Source organism: Macaca fascicularis, chromosome 1 (genome assembly GCF_037993035.2).
Source record: "Macaca fascicularis isolate 582-1 chromosome 1, T2T-MFA8v1.1".
Taxonomy (NCBI): Eukaryota; Metazoa; Chordata; class Mammalia; order Primates; family Cercopithecidae; genus Macaca; species Macaca fascicularis.
Window position 1 is genome coordinate 66037804 of NC_088375.1, and position 22596 is coordinate 66060399.

The 22596-nt window shown below is 50.1% G+C and overlaps 1 protein-coding gene across 1 annotated transcript in view; it reads right to left on the reverse strand.

Annotated features, from left to right (window-relative positions):
* PLXNA2 (plexin A2) overlaps nucleotides 1-20731 on the reverse strand; it is a 222069-nt gene extending 201338 nt beyond the window's left edge. The window contains exon 1 of the mRNA XM_005540704.5: nucleotides 20052-20731. The gene's annotated coding sequence lies outside the window, so the exon portion shown is untranslated. The remainder of the gene's footprint in view (nucleotides 1-20051) is intronic.
* Nucleotides 20732-22596: the final 1865 nt, after the last annotated feature.

A 22596-nucleotide genomic window follows, 5' to 3' on the forward strand; every position in this document is an offset into this window, starting at 1 on the left:
TTCAGGGAAGTTAGCAGCTGTTCATGGAAGTCACTTAGCCTCCTTCCTTTCCCATGGTGGAGAGGAGTCCGTCTTCTCCTTCAGCTCTTCCTTCTAATGAGTAGTGCCTTTAAAGCAGGAACTTTGGATGAATGCTGAGGGAGATTATAAGATTATTCCAACTCACTAGTTTTTTTTTTTTTTTTTAATATGAAAGACACCACAGCCCACAGAAAGGAAACAAATTGACCAGGCTGACTCAAAATGAGTCAGAAACAGGCTGCAGTCACAACCCAGACCTCGTGACAAAAAGACAGGCGCTTCCTCTGTTGCAGGTGGAAGGGTCCTGGGAGTTAGTTACATTTTGCCTTCAGGCTGTCCTGTTTTGGGGAAAGTAGATGCCTTTGATGGTAGCCCCATGATATGCAGAAGTGAGTGTGGCATTGGGCCTGGACAACGAGGTGGTGCTCAGGGCAGATTCAAAGAGGGGCAGATTAAGGGGCAGAACGAATGAAAGACACATGACTGAATGGCTCCTTTCCCCCTTGGGGAGAATGATTGCTTCTGTCCTCCTCTAGGCCCAGGCAGGCCCAGGCAAATGTCACACTGAGGACCATCACCTAGGCTGCAACTTGGGAGCTATGGTGTCCTGTGCCACAACCCCGTGGACAGGTCAGATTTAGTCTATGCACAGAAAGCTCCTTCTTCCCAAAGAGTTAGAGCTACAGCAGAAGGGACTAAAGTTAGATATTAAGGGGGACATTCTGTCTAGAGAGGATCTCAAGAGCATCCTGCCAAATTTTCACAGGATTCTCAAGAGCATCCTGTGAAATTTTCTGATGTCGAATTTTCCTGGAAGCTGCCTAGGAATAAGTTTACCTAGAGGCAGGGAATTGGTCCCAATGGTCTCAGAAGGCTCCTTTTGGTTCAAAATTTCTATGAGAATAAAATTGTCTAAATGTGAGAGTCTGAGGCCCCATCTTGTCCCTGTGGGTGGAATGCTACTCAAGGACTTGTCTTCATATCCTTGTGCAGCTGTATGTGCAAGCATTCTAAGTGTCGCTCTGCCTAACACCGACCTTAGAGGTAGTCCAGGCACGTTGGGTAGCACAAGGTGAGCGAGAGGGCGAACGCGAAAGCCCTGGGTAATGCCGACGGCTGAAAGGCCTCAATTAGAGTGAAAGGAGTTATCTGGTATTTAAATAATTATTAGAGTGAAGGAATAATCATGGGTTTGAGCTGATTTTTTCCCCACTGTCACCCTGATGGCGTCTATAATATTATTATTCAAATGCCCATGATTCTCATTGAGAACCAAGAGAGGAGAGAGTGGGGGCGAGGGGATGGGGAACAGGGAGAGGGTGGGGAGAGACTCATTTAATCTCCATGTGACAGGGCTGCAGGAGGTACGATTAGTCTTTTTCTTATTTCAGCTGTCACTCATGCACAGACACTGAAGATTGTTATTAGCGTATTTTATGCACGCGATTTAAAGGGAAAAGGGGGAGGGGGGTGAGGAGAGAAAGAATTTCCTACGGAAAATAACGGGACCAAAGGAACAATTTAGATGTCACTTCTGTACCAGCTGCATTTGCTTCATTAATCGAATGTCATTTTTTCCCTAGACTCTGTGCGGTTATGTGAAGCGAAGTGGCTATTCCGTGCCCCAGAGTGGAGAAGGAAGGTGAGAGGAGAGAGTGGAGGAAAACAGATCTCTGCCTGCATGCACCCTTGGCAGCCTTCTCCGAGAAGGTGACACAGATGGCAGTATGGCCCCTCGAGGAGGTGTCAAGACAAATTTGGGTGACAATTTCTATCCAGTCACCCTCTCTTACTATAAGAAGGTGGATCTCCTGTTTGTCTTCATAGACGCGATTCCTTTCACAGGTGGGATAAACTACGTCCACACTCCAATAACCAAGGAGTAAGAGATGGAAATTTGGGCACGCTCTCACAGTCCCAATCAGTAAAGAGGAAAGAACCCATACTTGAGGCGGTGAGGCAGCAGGGACTGTGAGAAGGGAGCTGTGTGTGGCTCTCAGCTTTGGACAAGGCCCTTGGATCTTACATACGTGCGTGACAGTGAGGGACCATCCATCTCTGCAATGGGGGACAGAGGCAGGGTAACGAGGCACAAGTACAGGGGCTGGGTATTAGCAAGAAAGCAGGGGATTGAGTTAAAGGCTGAATTGTGTCCCCTGAAAATTCCTGTGTTGAAGCCTAACCCTAAGTACCTCAAAATGTGTTCTTATTTGAGACAGCATATTTTGTTACTATTGTTTTGGTTTGGGTTTTTTAGACGGGGTCTCGCTCTGTCTCCCAGGCTGGAGTGCAGTGGCACGATCTCAGCTCCCTGCAGCCTCCACCTCCCAGACTCAAACCATCCTCCCACATCAGCGTTAGGAACGACAGGGATCTGTGGGGCCACAGGCACATGGCTATGCCTGGTTAATTTTTAATTTTTTTTTTTTTTTTTTTTTTGTAGAGATGAGGTTTCACCATGCTGGCCAGGCTGGTCTTGAACTCCTGGGCTCAAGCGATCCTCTAGCCTTGGCCTCCCAAAGTGCTGGGATTACAGGCGTGAGCCACAGCACCCGTCCCTGAGACAGGGTCTCTATAGAGGTAATCAGGTTAAGATGAGGTCACTAGGGTAGGTTCTAATTCAGTATGATCTGGTGTCCTTATAAAAAGGGGGAAATGTGGAGCCTGAGACAGACACCCACAGAGGCCAGCTGATGTAAAGAGACATCCACATCCTCATCTGACCATCTACAAGCTCAGAAGAGAGGGCTGGAACAGCTCCTTCCCTCACAGCCATCAGAAGGAATCAACTCTGCCGACATCCTCATATCCTCATCTCTGACTTCCCAGTTTCCGAACCTGGAGAAAATGAATTTCTGTTGCTTAAGCCATCTGGTCTGTGATACTTTGTTACAGCAACCCTGGCAAACTAATACAGCAGGGAGGAGAAAGGCAATCAAACTTCATGGTTCAGGAATTGTTCTTTTAAAGAAGAGGGGTGTGGGTGTGCATGCACATGCAGATTTGCAGAGATGGGGGGGTATCAACAGTCAGGAGCTGCTGACTCCTGCTGCCTTCACCCAGCCCAGAAAACAGTAGCCCAGAGAACTCACTTGCTCTGCCCCTGAGAGCTTGGGGATGAGAATTAGGATGTGCTGATTTCTGCTTTTCCTGCAGGGTGGACCCTACCCTTTTTTTTTTCTTTTTTCTTTTTGCTTTTCCTACCCAGAAGAGTGAATCTACCACTTACCAGACCCCAAGGAGAGATCTCCCCTTCTCCCACCCCGGCTCCTCCTCCAGGCACAGGCCCTGTCCTGGGACCACTGCTTTTAACGTCAGGGAGAGATTTCTGTGGTTTTATTTTTCCCCAGGTCTCCCAGTAGGCTCTGATCGAGCCCTGGAAACCACACCAGCTCTCCCAGGGCCTTAGCAAAACAGGCAGTGTTTGTCCTCTCCACTCACAGGCTATAAAAGTTTGGAGTTGTATCCCTGAATTATGAAGGGTTCCAAGATGTGCACTCATCTGAGGGGCTGGCGGGGGCTCTGTTTCTTTCTGGGACACTGGCTGAGCTGGCTTTGCAAAGTCAAAACAAGATTCATTACCCTGGGGCCGGGAGCAGGGAGATACACCGCCTGACCCTGCAGACCTGCCCCATATGTCATGGGCCTGTCAGAAATCTCCCAGAATTCCCTTTATTATCTAAAGGTCGCCACCCGGGCAGAGCTGAGAGAGCCGCATGGTATAAACTAAACTACAAGGGCAATCAATTTCAAGCAGCTGCCCTCCCTGCCACCCCATCCCCTGCTCCCCCTTCCTTAGGCTCTGTCCTCTTCAACCCCCTTTGGGGGAGGGTCAGGAAGGAGCCCTCTTTTGCCATGGCCACCTCCCCACTGGGTCAGAAAAAATTTCTCCAAATTAGCAGAGTTCTGATGCTATGAGAAGCAGGCCGTGGGAGCACTCCTGCCTTCTGTGCTAAGGGAGTCCAAGGAAGGTCATCCCACCTCTTCCCTGATTCTAACAGGACCCTATTTAAACCACCTTATCAGTTGAGTTGCTGTTCTGGTAGACATTACGGGATTAAAGGACAGAAAAAGGAATTCTCGGGCTCCTTCCAAAGGCAGGAAAAGGAAATAAAAGTAGGCATATGGCTTTGCTAAGCCAAGTCAAGATTCACGTTAGGAGACCTCATACTCTAATGACCACAAGTAGCAAATTACTAGCAACTTTCATTTATTTTCTGGAAGAAAACAATGAAGAGAAGTTCCTATTATTATCCTTTATTAACCACCTGCTACATGGCACACTATGCTACATGCCCTGTATATGCTATCCATAGTTGTGTGATTACCTTGCAAGATGGGCATGACTATCCCCATTTCACAGATGAAGAAATGGAATCTCAGGAAGCCTAACTTGACGAGTATCAGCTAGGAAGCCAAGATTGCTGAGGCCCATGCTTTCCCTACTACTCTACACTGCCTAGATTCTTAAGGCTTATTTTTCAGCCAAACCTTCTTATCACTGGTCTGGAAGAACTCACCAGAATGTTTAGTAAGATTTGGCAAGTACTTTATGTTAAAGGTCAAAACTTGGGGCTCCACAGTTCCATTTATGTCTACACTGAGCTGATCCTTTATTTTGGTAACCAGGCAGTGCTGGGGTAGGGCACACAGGAGTCATGGTTATCACGCACCAGGTGGAATCCAGGGGTGGCAAGAGGCTTGCTAGCTCGGCAGCCACCTTTCAGAGCAATTCCAAATGATATTTTCAAACAGCCTGGAAATGTCTCTCATGTAATCTTCACTGTACAAGGGAGAGCCAGGGACTCTTTGAGGCTGAGATGGGGCAGGAGAGCAAGCTTAAAAAGTACTCAACTAAAAGGCTAAATAAATTACAGTTACTCCATATAATGGCATATTATGCTGCCATTAAACATAACGTTTTCAAAAATAATGACACTGATCTAATTTACACTACTGGGAGGGAAAAGGAGGAACAATGATGGAGTAAGAAAAAACCAGAACAAAGCACTAGGCATTCATCTCAACTGACCCTAAAATCCCACATACTCTCCTTTGAAGCTGTCCACATCTTTTTCTTCTTGAAGAAAAATGTTAATGGCTCCCAGAAGACCCAGGTGAGAGAACTTCCTGCTTTCTTTTGCAGACTTTCCTTTCTACTTCCAGTGGCCTCACATGGCTGGCCACTGAAGCTCTCTAGGGACAAGGATGACTCCCAATCCGTGATGCTTCATCTCTATCTCAGGGACAGTGACCATTAGTGCCAGATGATGTGCACTTTTTAGCACTGCTCATTTCCAGAAGCTAGGGTTCCCAAAAGTTCAAAAGGCAGGGCTCTTCACCAGGAATCCCCATGCTGCCTCCCTGAAAATAATGCTTCTAAGACAGTCACATTGTCACCATCCAGGCCTTCCTCTGAGACGGACCCTGGTGAAACCCATTGGCAGCCAAGATCCAGCCACATATCTGCAATTTGTGCCTTGTGCTGCCTCATTTCTTGCGCCTCAGACCCACTGTCTAACTTTGCCACGCACATGGCCAAAGTGTGAAATTCACCTATGGAAACACCTTCTATGGCTCCTTGCTGTTGCCCAGATAGACTCAGCACTGCTAAGCACCCAAGTTCAAGTCCTTCCCCAGCTGGCTCTTCTTTCTCGAACCTCACTGCCCACCTCTCCCAGAGTGACTCCTCTCCCAACAAACTGGCTGGTCTGTTGAGTCCCCAAAACAACCTGCCCTGGAATGCTTGTTTCCACTCCCTTCTTTGCCTATCCATACCCAGCCCATCCTTCAAAGCCTCATAAACCCTCTAGGGCCTCTCCACCTCCAATCTCTTTTCTCTCCTCTAAACTCGATTAAAAACTGCTGGTTTGGGCACACACTGATTCTAGCACACACTACATTGCAGCATTGGCTGTCTTTTTTATGTGACTATTTCCTATCTCCCCATTGAAGTAGAAGCCCTTTGAAGGCAAGAACAGTATCTCATGCTTCTTGGTATCCGTGCAGGGCTAGCATGATAACTTTCACTCCATATTGTGCTCAGCCTGAATTGTCGAGAGCAGCGAGAGGCGGGACCCAGGTGCTCATTTGCTTTCCCTCAATGGACACTGTCCCTGCTAGTCGGCCTCAAGAAATGATTTGGACTAATACACTTGGCTCAGGGATCTGTCATGACTGATCTTCAGCAGGTAGTGAAGAAGGAGGTGAATGATTTAGGAAGGATCCTGGCTATTATTTGTCTTGAACACACTGGGTGAGGCTAGATGGGTGAGGTGGGAAGAAAGATGGAGAAGAATGGGAAAATACCAGCTCTGTCTTTGAAGAATGTATAATCCAGACCTGTGCAGGAAGAGTCTTTGCAAGAGCACTCCAGAGTCGCTAACCATATAATATCATGGATCACATAAGAAGCATAAAATAATAAAAAATGAAAAATTCACAATATAAAGTGATCAACAGAGTGGGGTGGGGGAAGTCCCTTTGGAAGGTTCCAGAACAGGGTCTTCAACAAGGAGGTCAAGCTCACAGTGCTGGATGGTGCAAACAAAAGACCTTGGCCTTTGGAGAGGGACCTGGGCTCAAGCCTCATTCTGTCGCTTCCGAATTCAGTGACCTTGAACATGTTATTTAACCTTTTGGAGCCTCACTTTCCTCAGCTGTAAAATGACACCTCACAGGGCTGTGGTGAGAATCAATGAGATAATGGATGTGAAATTGTTTTGTAAACTCTAGTGCTTTAAGTAAACACCAGTTACTCTTGTTTCTGTTTTTGGAGAAACACTGTACAAGGACATCATCTCCTGGGCTGCCTTGTATGATGGTGACAAACTCTGAGGGTTCTGTTTTAGCTCAAGAGAGCAGTGATCATTGTGCAGTAGAATGTGGTGACCCAGCACCTGCCTGCCGAGACTCAGTCCTCTTGGAAGAAACAAACAGGGTGCTGCTAGTCCCACCTTCTCTCCATGCTAACCTGAGGTCTTGAGTAGCCATTCCCACCAGTTCTATCAGTGGTCCCATGACTTCCAGGCCACCCCTCCTCTCATGGCCCTCAGCTGATTTCGGACAACTTGTGTGTTGCTCTTGCTGGTTTGTCCAGCCACCTGTGGCAGCACAGAAGGGTGTAGAGGAGGAAAGAGGAAAACTGGTCCTGAGGAGGAGGAGAAGATGCTGAGATACCAGCTCCTTTGGCTGGGGCCCCGCATTCTCTGGGCCCTTCCCATACAGGTCCGCCTTGGTACACAGGCTGAAGTTCCTCTTCCTTCCTTGTCTTTCCCTGCCTCTCTTTCTCTCTAGTGCTTTTCTGAACCAACAGCCAGCCTTCCAATAAAAAAGCTCTAACTCCTTTTCAGGAGGAAGCTTCTTAAGCAGGCTATGTCCCCACCCTGTATCTTCCCACCTGCAGTTTCTATTATTTTTCTCTCTTTGTCTGAGACTCCCAGCTCTTGCAGTAGAGATCCTTAGCTGTCAGACAGCCTCTCCTAAATAACAGGCATTCTCACACTCATACACACCAAGCAAGGGGAGTGCCATGGAGCTGGATTAAAGGGGCATGTGGAAACTGAGGGGTGGCTGGAACTCTGGGAAGAGGTTTGACCACTTAAAGGTCTTTTCTGTGCCAAGAGGTCCAGACACTTGGCCTGAAGGACACTTAAGCACCTTGAGTGGCATCAGCTCCTTGGTGAAGGAGCACAGGAAGTAGACATTTGAGACCCTCGAGGCGCTATCAGCCCAGCCCCAGACCCCTCTCGGATCCCTCAGCCCGCTGTGAAGGAGAGCGAAGGGTGCAGTTTTCAGAGAGGCTGAGACAAGGAGAGGAATGTGCTGACAGGGAGCAGGGTGGGAGTGGCAGGCCGGGGAGGGAGGACCTAGGGCAGGAGATGAAAAGAGCTCCCTGAGTGAGAATCTGGCCCTGGATGATGAATGGGGTGTGAGAGAGAAGCCGGGAAAAGGGTAAACAGCCAGGAGGGACCCAGGAGGGAAGCGGGAGGGAGGGGTGAGGGGAAAGAATGTGGAGGTCAAGGAGCAAAGAAAATGCTCCTGGAGTGATTGACTCAAGATCCAACATGTTCCACACTGGATGAAGGCACATGTGCACGCAGATGTGCCTGGCCACCCGCCCTCCCCTCCACACCCCTGCGAAGGTGTGAGCACGTCTGTCTGCTCTCCTCCCAGATGCATTCCATGCCCTCTGGAAAACCTTTCTTCTGACGTTTGGTTCTGAGTCTGCAAGGGACCCCACTGTAATATGAACATGTATTTGTGCAGTGATTTTACAATTTCCTAAAAATTTCACATGCATCATCCCACTAATGTACCCCTTACTCAAGCCGGTGAGGTTGAGAGCAGCATCCGCATCACCAGTTTACAGGTGAGAGGACTTAGGTGTATTTGAGGTTGAATATTTTGGCAAAGGCACCAGATGTGAAAATGGGACTTGGACTTGGGGGGTCTTGGAGTTAAACACGTCACTTGGCTTCTCTGCTGCCTGGTGTTGCAGATGTCACCAACTGATATATCTTGGAAGAGATCACTTACTCAAGAGGACACTCTCTGCCTGCACATAAGCAATACTCTGCCCGTAGTTGAGGATATCCTGTTACTACTCTTTGCGAATGGAGGTGGGGACTAAGGAGCTGTGACTCAGAGTTGAATTCTTGGGGACCCCCCGTGAATGATTAGAGGAAAATTTCTGGGGCTGGGAGCTGCTGGCCATCCACTGAATGCCATTTGGCTCTTGCCCAGTTCTGGCGGGAGGGAAGGAAGGCTGGGGAGGGGCTGAGGCCTGGACATGGCCAGGGGCTTGCACAGGTGGTGGCAGATGGAAAGGATCCAAAAGCACAAATCTGTAAGGAGAGACCACTGTGCCAGTCTCCCTCTCCCCAGCCGGCCCTTTATTGTGGGAAAGAATGCTAACTGCCAGCAACCCCTCTGAAGACCAAGCACCTCTACAGTCCCTACAGCCAGCCCAAGAAAGCAAGAGCCTCTTATCTGCCTTAGACTCCTCTCCTTACCCATCTCCTCCCAGCTCTCAGCCCTGGCCTTGCTGCTCTTCAATTCCCGACAGTGGCAGATCACTGATTAATTCAGGGCTGTTTAATAACCCTTCTATTTCGATGAAACAAGCTGTCTTGTTTTCTTTATTTTTAACACTGACTTTCGTTTCTTTGCTAAGCATCTTACTGTCATTTAAATTTCTCTGTCTCCAACCAAGCTGATAATAGACTGGAGTGAGCAGCTGCTTCCATCCTGTTTATGACAATGATTAGAAGTTAGAGCTGTGCAAGCAGAGAATTGACCAAATCTCGGTTCAGAGGGGTCTGCTCCTGCTTGTAGAGGGAGTGTTAATTTTAACACGATTTAGGAGAATTCTGGCTCCAGGGGAGACCAGGGCTAATCCCAGCCTAGCCTTCCTGGCACCCTGCTCAGAGGAGACTGCCATGGGCCTGAAGGTGTGAGAACCAACTTTACTTACTTTGTAATTCAACTGTATGGACCTGACACTCCACTTCATAACAGAGCCTTTTCCTCCACCGAATTTGGATTTACTGAGCAGCAAACAGGGAAACTCAAGCTTAGACAATTTAGGATGGGTGGGGCCCTCAGCTATCAGCTATGATACCTCTGCTCTATGCAGGAATCTCTTCTTGAGACCTGGCCATCTTCTAGCCTCTGCTTGAATTCCCTAAATGTTGTAAAGCCCATTCCCTCCCTAGATAGCCTTTTCCAGGCTGGGATAGCTCTGACTAATCTTGCTCTTTCTGTCTTTTTGCAATACTTATTTGTGACTTGTAGGACAATGATTTGAGTGCATACCCTCTCTTCCAGGTTGAAACCTCCTCAAGAACCTGGACAGTGACTTATCTCCCTGCTACCATACTTAGTATATGGATATTCTATAAACACTTGTTCAGTCAAATGAAATTATGCTGCACCAACTTTAAAATTTCTTGCAAGGAATGTACCTTTCTTCTCCCAGGTGAAGCTTCCTGTTTTTCTCTATGCAGACAAATGTTGCCTCTTCCCATCCCCAGGCCAGACATGGCTGCTTCCCCAGGGCCCTGCTTTTTCTTTCAGGCCCCCAGGGACTGCACAGTTGGTGGAAAACTTGGCCAAGGAAGCTGGGGGCATGCAGTGGACGTCAACTGGGTGGCCTAGACAAGGTTCTCTGGATCCCAGCACCCCTCATTCCCTTCAGGTCAGCCACAGCTGCCCGAGAATGCTCCCAGGTGCACGATGTGCAAATCCAGTCTGGGCCGACCCTCCCTGCCTCTCATTCCCTCGCAGCCTTGTGAGACTGGAGCTCTCTGCGCCTCCCAGCCAGCACAGTCTGCAGGCAGCTGCTTGGGTCATTGTCTCAGCCTCTTCAAGTTGTGAATGCTGAGTCTATAGAGACTGAAACACAAACAGTGCCCACAGTGCCTCTCGGGGAGGGAGGGGCAGCTTGGCCTTGCCAGAGCCATTGACTGTGCAAATATCAAGGCTTACTGTGGATGGAGGAAAGCTGGTTGGAGCTATTCAAAAGGGGGAGTTTTTTGACACCACACTGCCCAGCACCATGGAAGGGCTGTGGTGTGTGCTGAGGGCCGGCAGATGGGTAGAGAAGAGGAGAGGTCAGTTCTCACAGGGAATACTGCGTCATCGTGAGATGCCTGTCTGCTCAAAACCAAGGAAGAGAGAGATGGGGGAGGTCACTGGGCACAGTGCAGGGACAAGAGACTGGAGAGCAAAGGTAGCTAAGTGGGCAGATCAAGAGAGTGTGGTGGGTGAGGCTGGGGCAAACAAACCTCCTAGCAATTGGACGGCAGTGAATGGCAGCTTGCTGTGTGACTCAGGGCAATGCACTTACCCAGTTTGGACTTGGGTTTAACATCCACTATGAGGGCCTGGGTAAAAGCTACTATTAAACGCTCAAAAACATTTCCCAAGTATTCTACACCAAACACCTATTTATTCTGCAATTCAAACTCTTTCTTAAAAAATAATATTTAGAAAGGAAATCAAGGCATCTTGCTGCCCCCATTTTCTGAAGCAGGCTCTTGGACAGTGCTGTGGGATGTTTAGGACTCTCCTCTCACAGGCCCCATCCCGCACTCTGCACTTCCAACAGGGACAAGTCTCCTTGTGGTGCTTGGGGAGCTTCTCGGCCTACTAGAAGACAGCTGATGCTTCTCCCCAGACATCCTGCTATGTTTTGACCGATGATCAGTACTACCAAGGACATGATCCTTGAGCCCCAGGGTCCAGTTTGGGCTCCTGGACTCCACTCCTGCTAACGCTCTTTGTGATGTGTCTGCTCCATCCATGTCCCTGCCCCAGGAGCTCTCTCTGCAGGAGAGATGCAAGCCCTGTTGCAGCCAAGCAGCCAGACGCCCATGAGCTCTGCCTTTTCTTCTTCTATGAAGGGTTGACTCCCATAGCAATGCCAACCTACCAATCCTATGACAGTGTCACTCGTGTCCACTCTTAGAGCTCTGAAGGCACTAAAAATCCAAGGGCGGCACAGTCAGAATTCAAATTCCAATCCCACTGGTTAAGTGTTGACCACAAGCCCTGAAGGTAGTCTCCTTGCAGGGCCACTGTTGACTTTCTTCTCTATTTCCCATCTCCACCAAGTAGTCAGCCCTTTATACTTTAGCATACAGATTTTCTTTAAATGAAATCTTATTTTTCTCAGAAAATTCCAAACAAATTTGGAGAGAGAGGGGGAAAATAACCCTGGTTTTGCTTTTTATACCTGTTCCAAAATTTAGAATAATTTTCCCTGTTTCCAGTACTTGTCATTTTTCCAACTTACCTAACACCCTCTTCCTGGGCCTGACTCCAGAAACAAAGACAAGTGAGGGTGCTTGAGTATTCACTCCATTATACAGCCAGAGAAACCAAGGTGCTGGGTAAGGGGCAGGAGCCAATTCCGCTAGAGCGTAACTAACCTCTTATCTCCTTCCTGGGACCAGGGAACAAATGGAGGGTAAGCACTGGTCAACAGGTGAGAAATCTTTAGGAAGCGGGAAGGGCTACAAGTGTGAAGGCAGGCACTTAGTTCCTGTTTGACTCTTTGACACCAGGCTCTTCCTGACCATCTGCTCTCAACCATCTCAGTGCGGCCTAAACCTCCTGCAGGAGGGCGCTGGGAGTGGCTTCCAGCTCCCCATGCAGTTCAGATCTTTCTCTCTCAGTCTGTGGGTCAAGAAAGCTGAAGAACTTGACCCCGTGGGGGGTCACTCCGAGTGGGGTGGTAGACTCGAATTTTGTTCATTTACAGATAAACCTCAGGGGGGTGGGGTGTTTGTCTTACAGAAAACGTGGTAGCCTGGGTTTTAATCTCACAGAGAGTGGTGGGACTTGTTAGAAAGTTTCAGGCAGCAGGAGTGAGGGTGGGGCGTCAGTGTCGTCAGGGCACTGTGCAATCCCCAGCCAGCCCTGCTCCTGGAAAACACCACTGCCCAAAAACACGGAGCAGAGACCTGGAACGAGAGCTTTGCTGACTCACGCGGGGCCTCCTGTCTGTGGACAGGGAAGGAGCCTGGGTCTTCCTGTCCGGCTTGGGCTGGGCTCCCGCTAAAAACCCCATTCTCAGTGAAATTCAAAAAATTGGCTCTTCTCCTTCAGGTATTTTTGTTCCTCAGGAGAAAAAAATGGGAAACCAGGGGAGCAGTCAGGGGAGGTGGGAGGTCAGAGGCCAACGTAATATTTACCCAGCCCGGCCGAGGCCTTTCGCTTTTATGAAGCAGGAAACCACTTCAAAGCGGCAACATCCCCTCTCGCCACTTCTGTCTGCCTGCTGGTCCTCCTGCCTCTACACCGCAAGGCAGGGCTTTTCTACTCACCCTTTCCTCTGCTCCTGAACCTTCCACCCTCTCTCCCTTAAAGGGTGGAGCACGCTGCCTGGCCGGCCACTCCCTCTAATCCCTGCTCAAAGGTAAAAAGACCTGCCCATAGTCACAGAGCAATCACAATCCATAGGCTCCCCTGACATTCTGAGCTGTCCCTGGCGTGCTCTTGTTCACTTACTGAGTTTTCTACCACTCAGAGGCACTGGGGTTACAACTCCTCATCCAAAGCCCCATTCCACCACCAGAGCAGAAGCGGAAACGACGGCTAGGAAAGGTTCTAGAGACTGGGATCTAGTGGTTCTTTACATTGTGGAGGGGGCAAGAACTCCTTCTCTTCAGAAATACAAACCAACATGTACCCACATCATTCTTGAAGATATAGAATCTCCAAGGTTTCACAGGCCTCTTGAAGCCTAAGTATGGCCCTGGCTCTGCGCTTCCCAGTGCAGGGGTCTGTTCCCTGACAGCATCACTGATGTGGCTCCCCCAGCCTTAGACAAGGTGCAGGGAGAACATGACCTTCCTTTATAGGTTTAGAGACTATCCTTGAGTTGAAATCTTCGTCCTTCTAACCTTTCTCCATTAGTATCCCTCTGCCCTCTTTGTGGACAGAAAGCTTAAAAGAGAATGGCTACCTTCTCTTTGAGCTGAAATCTTCATCCTTCTAACCTTTCTCCATTAGTATCCCTCTACCCTCTTAATGGACAGAAAGCTTAAAAGAGAATGGCTCCTTCTCCAGATAGCAAGCACATGGCAGAGGGAGCCCGAGGAGTGGACAGACTCCCCTGCCCAGCCAGGGTGTAGGGATAAAATCCAAATTTTCCCTCTCAGGTCCTTCCACTTAATAACCTCATTCAGATAAGAGTAGGTGCATAATAGCAGGATTCTGGACACTTAAATGTGAATGTGGATGAGTAATATTATTTCCTGAGGCACCACACTGGCCTCTACACGCCAGCTCCAGAAGTACCAGAAAGGGATGCAATTTGCATAGAATACAACATGAAAACCCTTGGGAGTGTGCACCCTGGAGTCCTTGCTCTAGGATGTTGACTAATAGAAAACAACTCCAACGCTGTCCATTTAAAATCCTCAGAGAGGAATGAGGGAAAAATCGGGTAAGTAGGGGTAGCTGTGAGAGGCTGGAGCCCGCAAGGGCATTAAATAGTCATCATTCTTCACAGGAAACTGTGACGTTCTCCAGCACCTCTGAGTCTCTCCTGGAAATCTTCATCTCCCATGACTTAAAGCAAAGGCTTTGAGGAGCTGTCTGCTCTCACTTCCTCTGACCCCCTAGTACACATTGTTAATGCCATTCTGCCTTTTACTACAGGTATTTGGGGGGTACTTGGCTTATGCAATTTCTTCCTTCACTCCCTTAATGTACTGTAAATGCCCTGAAGGTAGGATCTATTACTTTTTCATCCTTGTATTAGGAGGGAGGTACCACATTCTTGGCACCACAGAGATGATGGATCCCTATTTATTTAAACTTAAATGAATTCCAATTCCCGCTTTCAGTGTCATCCTGTTGGTTTAGTACAAAGGGCAAGAATCTCTCCTTCTTGTCTCCCTCTATACTGCAGTTGAGAGGGAGGCTGTTTAGATAGAACAAGAGAAAGCCTGGGAGAACAACTCCTCCAAGAGGGCTGGGAGGGCCTAGGGTTCCTCTGTCAGAAGCTTCTGTCTTCTCAAAGCCTCGGAGAGAATGTGTGTGTGTTGGGAGGCACAGAGGAGACAAGCTCATTCACCAGCTCTTCACTCAGAGCCCTGGGATCCCTCCTCCTCTTCCCTCTGAAAGACAACTTGAACTTTCCAAGGGCAACTCCACTGCCTTTTATCTCTCACTCTCAGAGTAATTTTAGCCAAAGAAAAGCAGAATTAAACTTTCATAACACGATACATTTATCTTGTTTTTCTTCTTTCTTTTCTCTATCCTCCCTTCCCCCTGCCCTGACCTCCAGGTACATCTGAGCTAAAGCAAACCAAGATGAACTATCAGGGGATGCTATCAGATCGGAAGAGACGCTGCTAAGCTCTGGCCTCCTGCCCATCCCAAAACTTCAATATTTTTCCATGCCCCTTTTAGGCAGTTATTATCTCCTTAGATGAGAAAAGCCTCTGGACTCCACTGTCTCTCAATATTGTCCTCTGCTGAAATGAAAGGGGGAATTCTAATTCAGAGAAAGACTCCCACAGAGAATATGAAGAGAAAGATTAAATCAGCGATACAAGGTTGACATGCATTCAGTTCCTGAAAGGTCTTAAAAAAAAAAAAGTCTCAGGAGCAGTTTTGCTACCACCTGAGAGTCTCAAAAATCTGCATTTAGGGAGTTGAGAGATGGGAAGGCATGTAAAGGCCCTTCGGGGATGGGCCAGAAACTTCTGTTGCTGATAAGAACTGGCAAGGGCCTTTTGGGGGGCCAGCCAGCAGATTGGACTGCCTATGAAGTTGAGAATGCACTCCCTCCCTGCCACCCACCCCTAGACGTGACCTGTTGGGGCAGGCCTCTCCGGAGCTGCTCACAACCCATGCACCCCTGCTTAATGCTGCAGGCGCCTTCTCATCCTCTGCAAACAGACAGAGGCCCAAAGGTCTCCCTGGCAATAGGACCCTACCAGTTGTGGTCTCTGGGAAGTGACAGCTGGAAGTTTCGAATATATCTCATCTATTAATATTTTTTTTTCTTCTAAAAAAAAAACCACACACACACACACACAAAAGCCACTGTTTTGGGCCAAGCCTGGCTTTCAAGAGTCCCCTCTAGTGGAGATAACCCGCTACTTCGGCTTCCCAGTTCAGCCAAGAGCCTCCCTGGCCCTGGAAGATTCAGAAAACCCCCTTCTGCCTGCAAGGCTCTCTTTCCCACTTTCTCTTTATGTTCGCTCTGAGCTCTGTCTGCCCCCATTCACACTGTCAGTCTCTCTGTCTTTATCTTCCCTTGCTGTCTCCCTCCCTCTCTCCATTTATCTGCGCTGTGCCCATATCTTGACTTCTGTCTTTCCACATGTGCCTTTGCTCCTGTATCTTGATCTACATCTTCCATCCACCTGCTGGTTTCCTCTGACGTTCAGAATTCCAGGTCTGACTTGCTAGGAATGCCTTGGGAAGGACTTGGACCACATGGACTCACCTCAAAGGGCCAAAACAGCCACCCACAAGCCAGATCCACAGTGAGAAGCTTTAGGAAAATCCTAGTGGTTATAGAGCTGTCTATAACCTGAGCTCAGAGCTCCTGCTCCAAATCCTGTGTGAAGCCAGTCGCTCCCTTCAATAGCTTCTCCCCACCTCCCTGCCTGCTTCCCAGTCTCTGACACACACCCTGCCCTGCAAACAACTGGCAATGCCTGGGTAAAAGGACAACTGGCAGTGGGTAGGAAGAGTATGCTAGGGCAGGGGAAGAAGGTGAGGAAGAGGTGAGTAGGGGTCAGAGGCTGAGCCTGGGGCTGTGGCAGGACAGTGGAGACAGAGCGAATGTTAAGCTGGGGTGAGGAGGGGGGAGATGGGGGAACACCTGCTGGTCCTCTGAGTTTCCCAGAGATATTCTTTCACCCAAGAGGGAGACAGAACTGGGGCAGGGAAGGCGGTTAATGGTTAACCAACTGTAGGAGCAGAGAACTTTTGCACTGCTCAGGCCTCAGCCATTTCTTTCAGCTCTGCACCCTTCCTTCCTCATCTCCCCTTACACTCTTACCCAGCAGGGACCCTGCTCCCCAACAAAGAACTTTCTCGCCTCTATTTCTGCCCTCCAATTCCAGATGGAGCAGTGTGGAGCTAGATAAAGAGGTTCCATATGCCTAAATGCTAGGGAATGAGGCCCAGGAGAGCCTGAGGGCTAAGCCCAGGAGGACGGGGGTATGCTCTTCTTACCAGCCTTCCCTCCCTCGCGCCTTGGGACCAGCTGTTTGACCCTGGGAAGAACTGCCTTTCTCTCTGTCTCCACAGGGCTCACCTTTAGAAATGACCAAAAAAGAAGTGGATGCACACCCACCCCTCATTTACTCTAATCAGGCATGAAATCTTTGTAACGAAGTGAAAAAACTGTTAAGGGAACCGGTTCCATTCATCATTGTTTGAACTGAACATATGTGAAGGGTAGAAATAGAATATTCACATATAATGAATTGATAACAGACTGCCCCTGGGTGGGGCGGTGGTGACTGGGGCTGAGGGGGGAATGCACATGAGCTGTAAAACTCCCAGCACCTCAGAGCCTGTTTCTACCAGTTTCCCTATGGACAGTCCTGAATTATTTCTAGTTAACAGACTGTAACACAATGCTGCAGTCTCTTTATGATCAGAATGGGGGTGGGGAGTGGGGGGCCGGCTAGGCGCTCCTTGCCTCTCCATTTGCCATGATGGACAGAAGTATATTGTGCCTCAGTTCGTGTGTGCGGAGACAGCTGTGTGGCAATGCAGGGAGACAGCTGGTGGTGGTGGGGAGGTGCTGTTGGAGACAGGAATTGCCTCCCCCACACCAAACCCTATATCTTAGGGAGGCAATCATAGAAGATGAGGTAGGATAGAAACTATTAAACCCCCAAACAGTGACAACTCCAGCACCATAAATATTTCATAGCACCTAAAGTGGTGAGTTTAGGCTGCTGTCAGCTGCTGCCTTGTATATTTAACCATGTCACTGGTTTCGCCTCCTGCTCCTGTGTTTTCTTATAACCTGCCCATGAAATAAAGATTAGCTGAGTAATCAGAAGTATTTGTAAATAGGAAACAGGTAGCTGTTCTTTGAGTGCTTTCTTTTTAACCTCATTTTAAGTGCAGACTTCAGTAAAACAGATGGTGAATGAACTTTTACATTCACCGCATCTGCAGCTTTTGATGGTCAAGAGAGTTGCAGGGTAAATGCTCCCCTGGTGCTCTGAAGACAGAGGTAGGTATTCAGACCAGCTCTGAAAGGGGGGCCACCAACCTTGTAATGGCATGGTTTTGGGTGATGGACGTAAGACACTGCCATACTCTTCATTTAGACTTGGGCTGAAAAGCTAGCCAGCCCCCCGTCCTGCTCCAGGCTTCAAGGGACCCCTGTCCTTATGCCCTGTCAAAAAGAAGAACCAGCTGGGATTTCCTTGGCAGACTCATGGTCCCTGGGTAGAGGAGATCTCCTGGTACTTTACCACTGCTGCTCTTCAGCATCTTCCCTGCACATCGCTCCAAATGTCATTTCCATTTAACTGCTTTGCAAGCCAATTTGCCCCCATCCTAATGCAATTTGCTGAGGACAGTGAGGGAGCAGAGAGGGCAGTCTGCATTGCCCTCCCTTTATCAGCGGGTCCCTGAAGAGGATCAGCTGCAGAGTGGAGGGAAATAACTCCTTTAGGTAATGCTGGCTGGTGGCAGCAGGGGCAAGTTCCGGGATGAGGAGGGGTTGGTGGTGATGCTGGATGGAAGAAGGGGAATGAAAAACAACCTCGCTAGGGTATTTTCACAGATTCCACTCTGTTTCCTTGGTTCCCTACCCTTTCTCCTCACTGCCCCTTCAGCCCCCAGGACACCACCGAGGAGAGATCCCAGGTAATTAGTTCAAATGGTTCTCTGTGAAGAGAGAGGGAAGTTAATGAATTCTTCTCTTTTCTTGCCTGGAGGTCAGAGGGGAGAGGGCTGCAAGAAACTCTGGGAGCTTTCTGGGGTCATTGCATAAAAGTTGTGCATTTCAGTTAGGAATAGCTGAATTCCTCCAGCCAAGGTTATCTCTTCCTGGGGCTCTGTCACTCAGTAGAAGGCCCCAGAATCTAAAGTCAACCCAGAGGGAACAGTGAGGTTTCAATGTCTAGGAAAGAAGCCCAGCAAAGGAGGGAGACTGCTATTGTGTGGGGAGAGGGGAGAGCTAAACCTGACTCGTGCTCTCAAAGTGTCCAGCCCAGGCCAGCCAAGATATTCATCTTGGCCTGCCGCTCATAAGCCTTGTCCACTGGGCACGTGAATGGAAGGAAATGAATGTGACCCCAAATTTCTGTGGGTTCCTCCAAGCCAATGGGCCCCCAAGTGACTGCCTCAAGCTGTGATTGGCAGTCCCAATCCCCTCAAACTGATCCTGCCTTCATGTCCCTTGCGTACCTTCTATGATGTGCCACTGTCACTCTAACATCTTAGATTCCTACAGGAATCCTGTTCATATTTCCATTGCCCACCTCCTGGGGCTCTCATTTCTAGACCCTTGCTGACCTAGAACCTCAAATCTCTTATCCAACTTCCTCTCCCCCATTATTTCTATCCCTCCTGAGCAGAGCTGAGTTTGAGTAGGTAGGTCCCACTAGGGCAAGGGTCATTCCAAACAGGTGGACACTTTTTCGGGGACCTAGAATGGTAGTTTCTGGTGACTCTCTGGGCATCTAGACCATGATTGGTATTATAGAGACTACCTGTGGGATGGATAAAAAGGGCTAGAATTTTCCAGGATCCCTACCTAACTTGTGGGGTGGGGCAAGAAAGAGCACATGGAAGGAAATATTCTCAAATGGTTCATAAGGAGCCTCTGGGACCCTAAGCAAACTCCCATTTCAACCCCCAGCACTCGCGTGGTCCTCAAACTATGGGGCTGGACCCCTGCTGGGCGATACACTGCAAAGGGAGTCCTGGGAGATGAAACACTCAGACCCATTCAGTGCCTGGGAATCTCTCCCTGAGCATTATGGAACCCGCGCAAATGATGTTTTCCCCTTCTCCTGATCTCCAGTCCCGGATCTGAAGGGACAGCCGGCGGCCACCAGGGACTCTGGCACTGGAGTGAACGCCCCCAAATCGATCGCTGGCCACTGTGGCTTTGGGTTGTCTCGCTGGTGCCACCGAGGCCCTCTTTGGGCTCCAGCTCTCGGGACAGCCTTGCCGCCCCGAGCTCCCCAAAGCCGCAGAGCGCCGGCAGGTGCGCGGTGGAGGCGCGCCGCGGAGCGCTGCTGCCGCCCTCAGCCCGCGGCCGGGAAGCCTGCTGGCTGCCGGCCGGGAAGCCCTGGGCGGGAGGCACCGGCTCCAGTGAGCCTGAGATCGCGCGCACGCCGCGCTCCGGCCCGCGAAAGTGGCCGAGCCCACACGGGGACTCGCCCGCCGCGGCCAAGCCCGGTTGCCTGGGGCCGGGACCCCAAAGAGGCGGGTGCGGGAGAAGCAGCCACGGGTGTGCGCGCCTGTGGGGAGAAGGCTGAAGGCGCTGCCGACTCCGAGCGTCCGGCCCAGCCGCCGCTTACCCAGCTCGGCGACGTCGGTCTGTCCTTCCGTCCCTGCTCCGTCTGCCTCGGCCGCCGGCTGCTGAGGGCGGCGCGAGGCCCCTCTCCCTGCCCGCAGCTCCGAATCAGGGAGAAGACCAAATCCACATGGAGTCCAAATTCATTAAAATCCACGTCAAGCCACCAGCCACTTATCTGTATTCCTGAAGTCGCCCCGCGGTCTCCGCTCCGCGCGCCCCTCAGTCCTCGGTCGCCCCGCAGCAGCCCGGCTGGGCGCTGTCGCCGGCTCGCGGGGGGCACCTGGAGGCGCCGAGGGGGCGTGTGGGGGTGGCCGGCGGTGTCTCTCGTGGGGAAGAAGCAGAGCCCCGGCTTTCTTCAGATTTTTCCAGCGCGACTTTCCGGGCTCCTCTGACATCAGCAATCCCGGCGCTTCCTTCCCTTCTTGCTCTCCGGTTCGTTCACAGTCCCATTTCCTCCGGGAGCCTGGCTTTCCAGATCTATTTCGAGGTTTGCTCCGCCGGCTGCGGCCCTCGCGCTGCCTACCGTTCCCAAGCTCGCGGGGTCTCTCTCCGGATCGCTCGCCCTCTCGGCTGAAAAATTCTCAGCAACTGCGCTCCGCTGCCCTCCCGCTCCAGTCTGGCGCGGATGCCTCTCAGCCCGGCAGCTCTGGCTCCCGCGGTGGCGGCGGCGGCGGCGGCGGCGGAGCCCTGAGCGCCGGCCTCCCTATTTTACCATGCAGCTCATTATCATAGAGGCCGCGCGCGTTAACCCCCTCCCCGCCGGCCGCGGCCGCCCGAGCTGGGGCCGCGCCCGCTGCTGGCACCGCCCGCCACAGCCAGCCCCGTGCCCCCTCCCCCGCCCGCGCGGACTTCCTCCTCCGCAAGCTGTCAACAAAGGAGAAGCAGGTTTGGCATCCGGAGGCCGCTCCGCTGCCTGTCCTGCGCCCAGCTCAGCCCGGACCCATTGGCCACCTTAAGTAGCCAAGGGGGCAAGGAAAATGCTACCAGGGCCCGGGAATTCGAGTAGGGCCTTGCGAACCCAGCTGGTTTAGCCCCCGGTGGAGATAGAAGGTCGAGCGTTGGGGTTAGCGGGGAGCTCAGGACACAGGAAGAGTGGGTGAGGGCAGTAGGGACAGGGACTCCCCCGCCATTCGCATCACCTGTCACCGCGCACATCCTGCACACCTCCCTCTTGATCTTTGAGTGAGGGGTGAGCGGGGAGGAACGGGGCTTGTCTGATGGGGTTGAGACTAGAGTCTTGGAATTTGTGGGAGCAAATTTCCTCTTCTTGTAAATTAAAAAAAAAAAAAAAAAGCCAGCAAGCTGTCAAATAAGGCTTGAAGTTGTTATTATTATTGCAACGAGAAGATGAACCTTGCTCTGAATTGAATCTCAAGCTTCCAGCCCTGATAGGGATCCTGGGCATCTGAGAAGTCCCGACTTGGATGAGGGCATTGGGAACCGGAGAAGAGCTTTCTATATCCAATTCAGAGAATCTTTTTGCCAGGGGAATCAGAGGGGTGGCGATAAGATAACTTATTTTAATAACCTAAGGTGAGAGGTTTCAGGATTCTGGACGACAATGCCTCGGTGCCCTCAAGGCCACTGATGCCTTGCTACACAGTCTCAGTAACTCTGCAGCTTCTAAACACTGCTTTTCGGAACGGGCCTGCAAGCTGGACCCCAGCGAGTTCGCAGGGTCTGCGTAGTCCCTGCTCGCGATTAGAGCTCACACGAGTTTACTCCTGTCCAAGTACGCTGTTAAGCTTCCTCTACTGCCCTCTCGTGGCCACAGTCCTCAGTGGTATAAATCGAAAAAACAACATAAATCACTACAGAAAACCTAAAAGCAATTGCACGAAATTCTTAGAGCAGTAGGGGCAGAAGAAAGGAAGGGAGGGAGGGATGAAGAAAGGGAGCCAGAAAAAAGAGAGAGAGAGAAAGAGAGGAAGAAGAAAAGGAAATCTAGACTAACCAGTCATCTCGAACAATCGTTCATTCAATACAGGACTGGGGGATCCAGGCTTTCCTCCAGTATCTGCAGAAATCAGCTAATTCTTCAAAAGTCCTTCATTGTAATTAGCTGAAATTTGCGATCCTGTAACTTTCACTGGTTCCTGCTAGTTTTGTCCTGTGGAGCCACAAAGAATCTGTCTAAGCTGTGTTGCCTGATCCATACTTGTTCTTTCCTTCAAACTTCTTTAAGAGCATTTATTGTTGGTAACACACCAATAAATTATCATATTTACCCTGTATTATTATTTATTTATTTTTATAAGTAGATCTTGTCTCCCCATGCAGACAGTCTAGTCGATCCCTTTATCTCTGGGTAGACAGAATCTAAACCACAATTTCTTAAGAAAGATGATTTGAAGAAGATGCTAGAAGATTTTGGAACACTTCCCCCATTTGTTCATGGAGTCTGGCCAGCTACACCTAAGACCAGCAGTGGTAGGATTGGAGACATCTAATTGATAAAGCTCCAAGCTGAAAATTAGGGCCCTCTGGTTCTAAATCAAGTGCTGTCTAACTCTGGAAGAGGTCACCTCTCTTCCCCATGCCTCAAT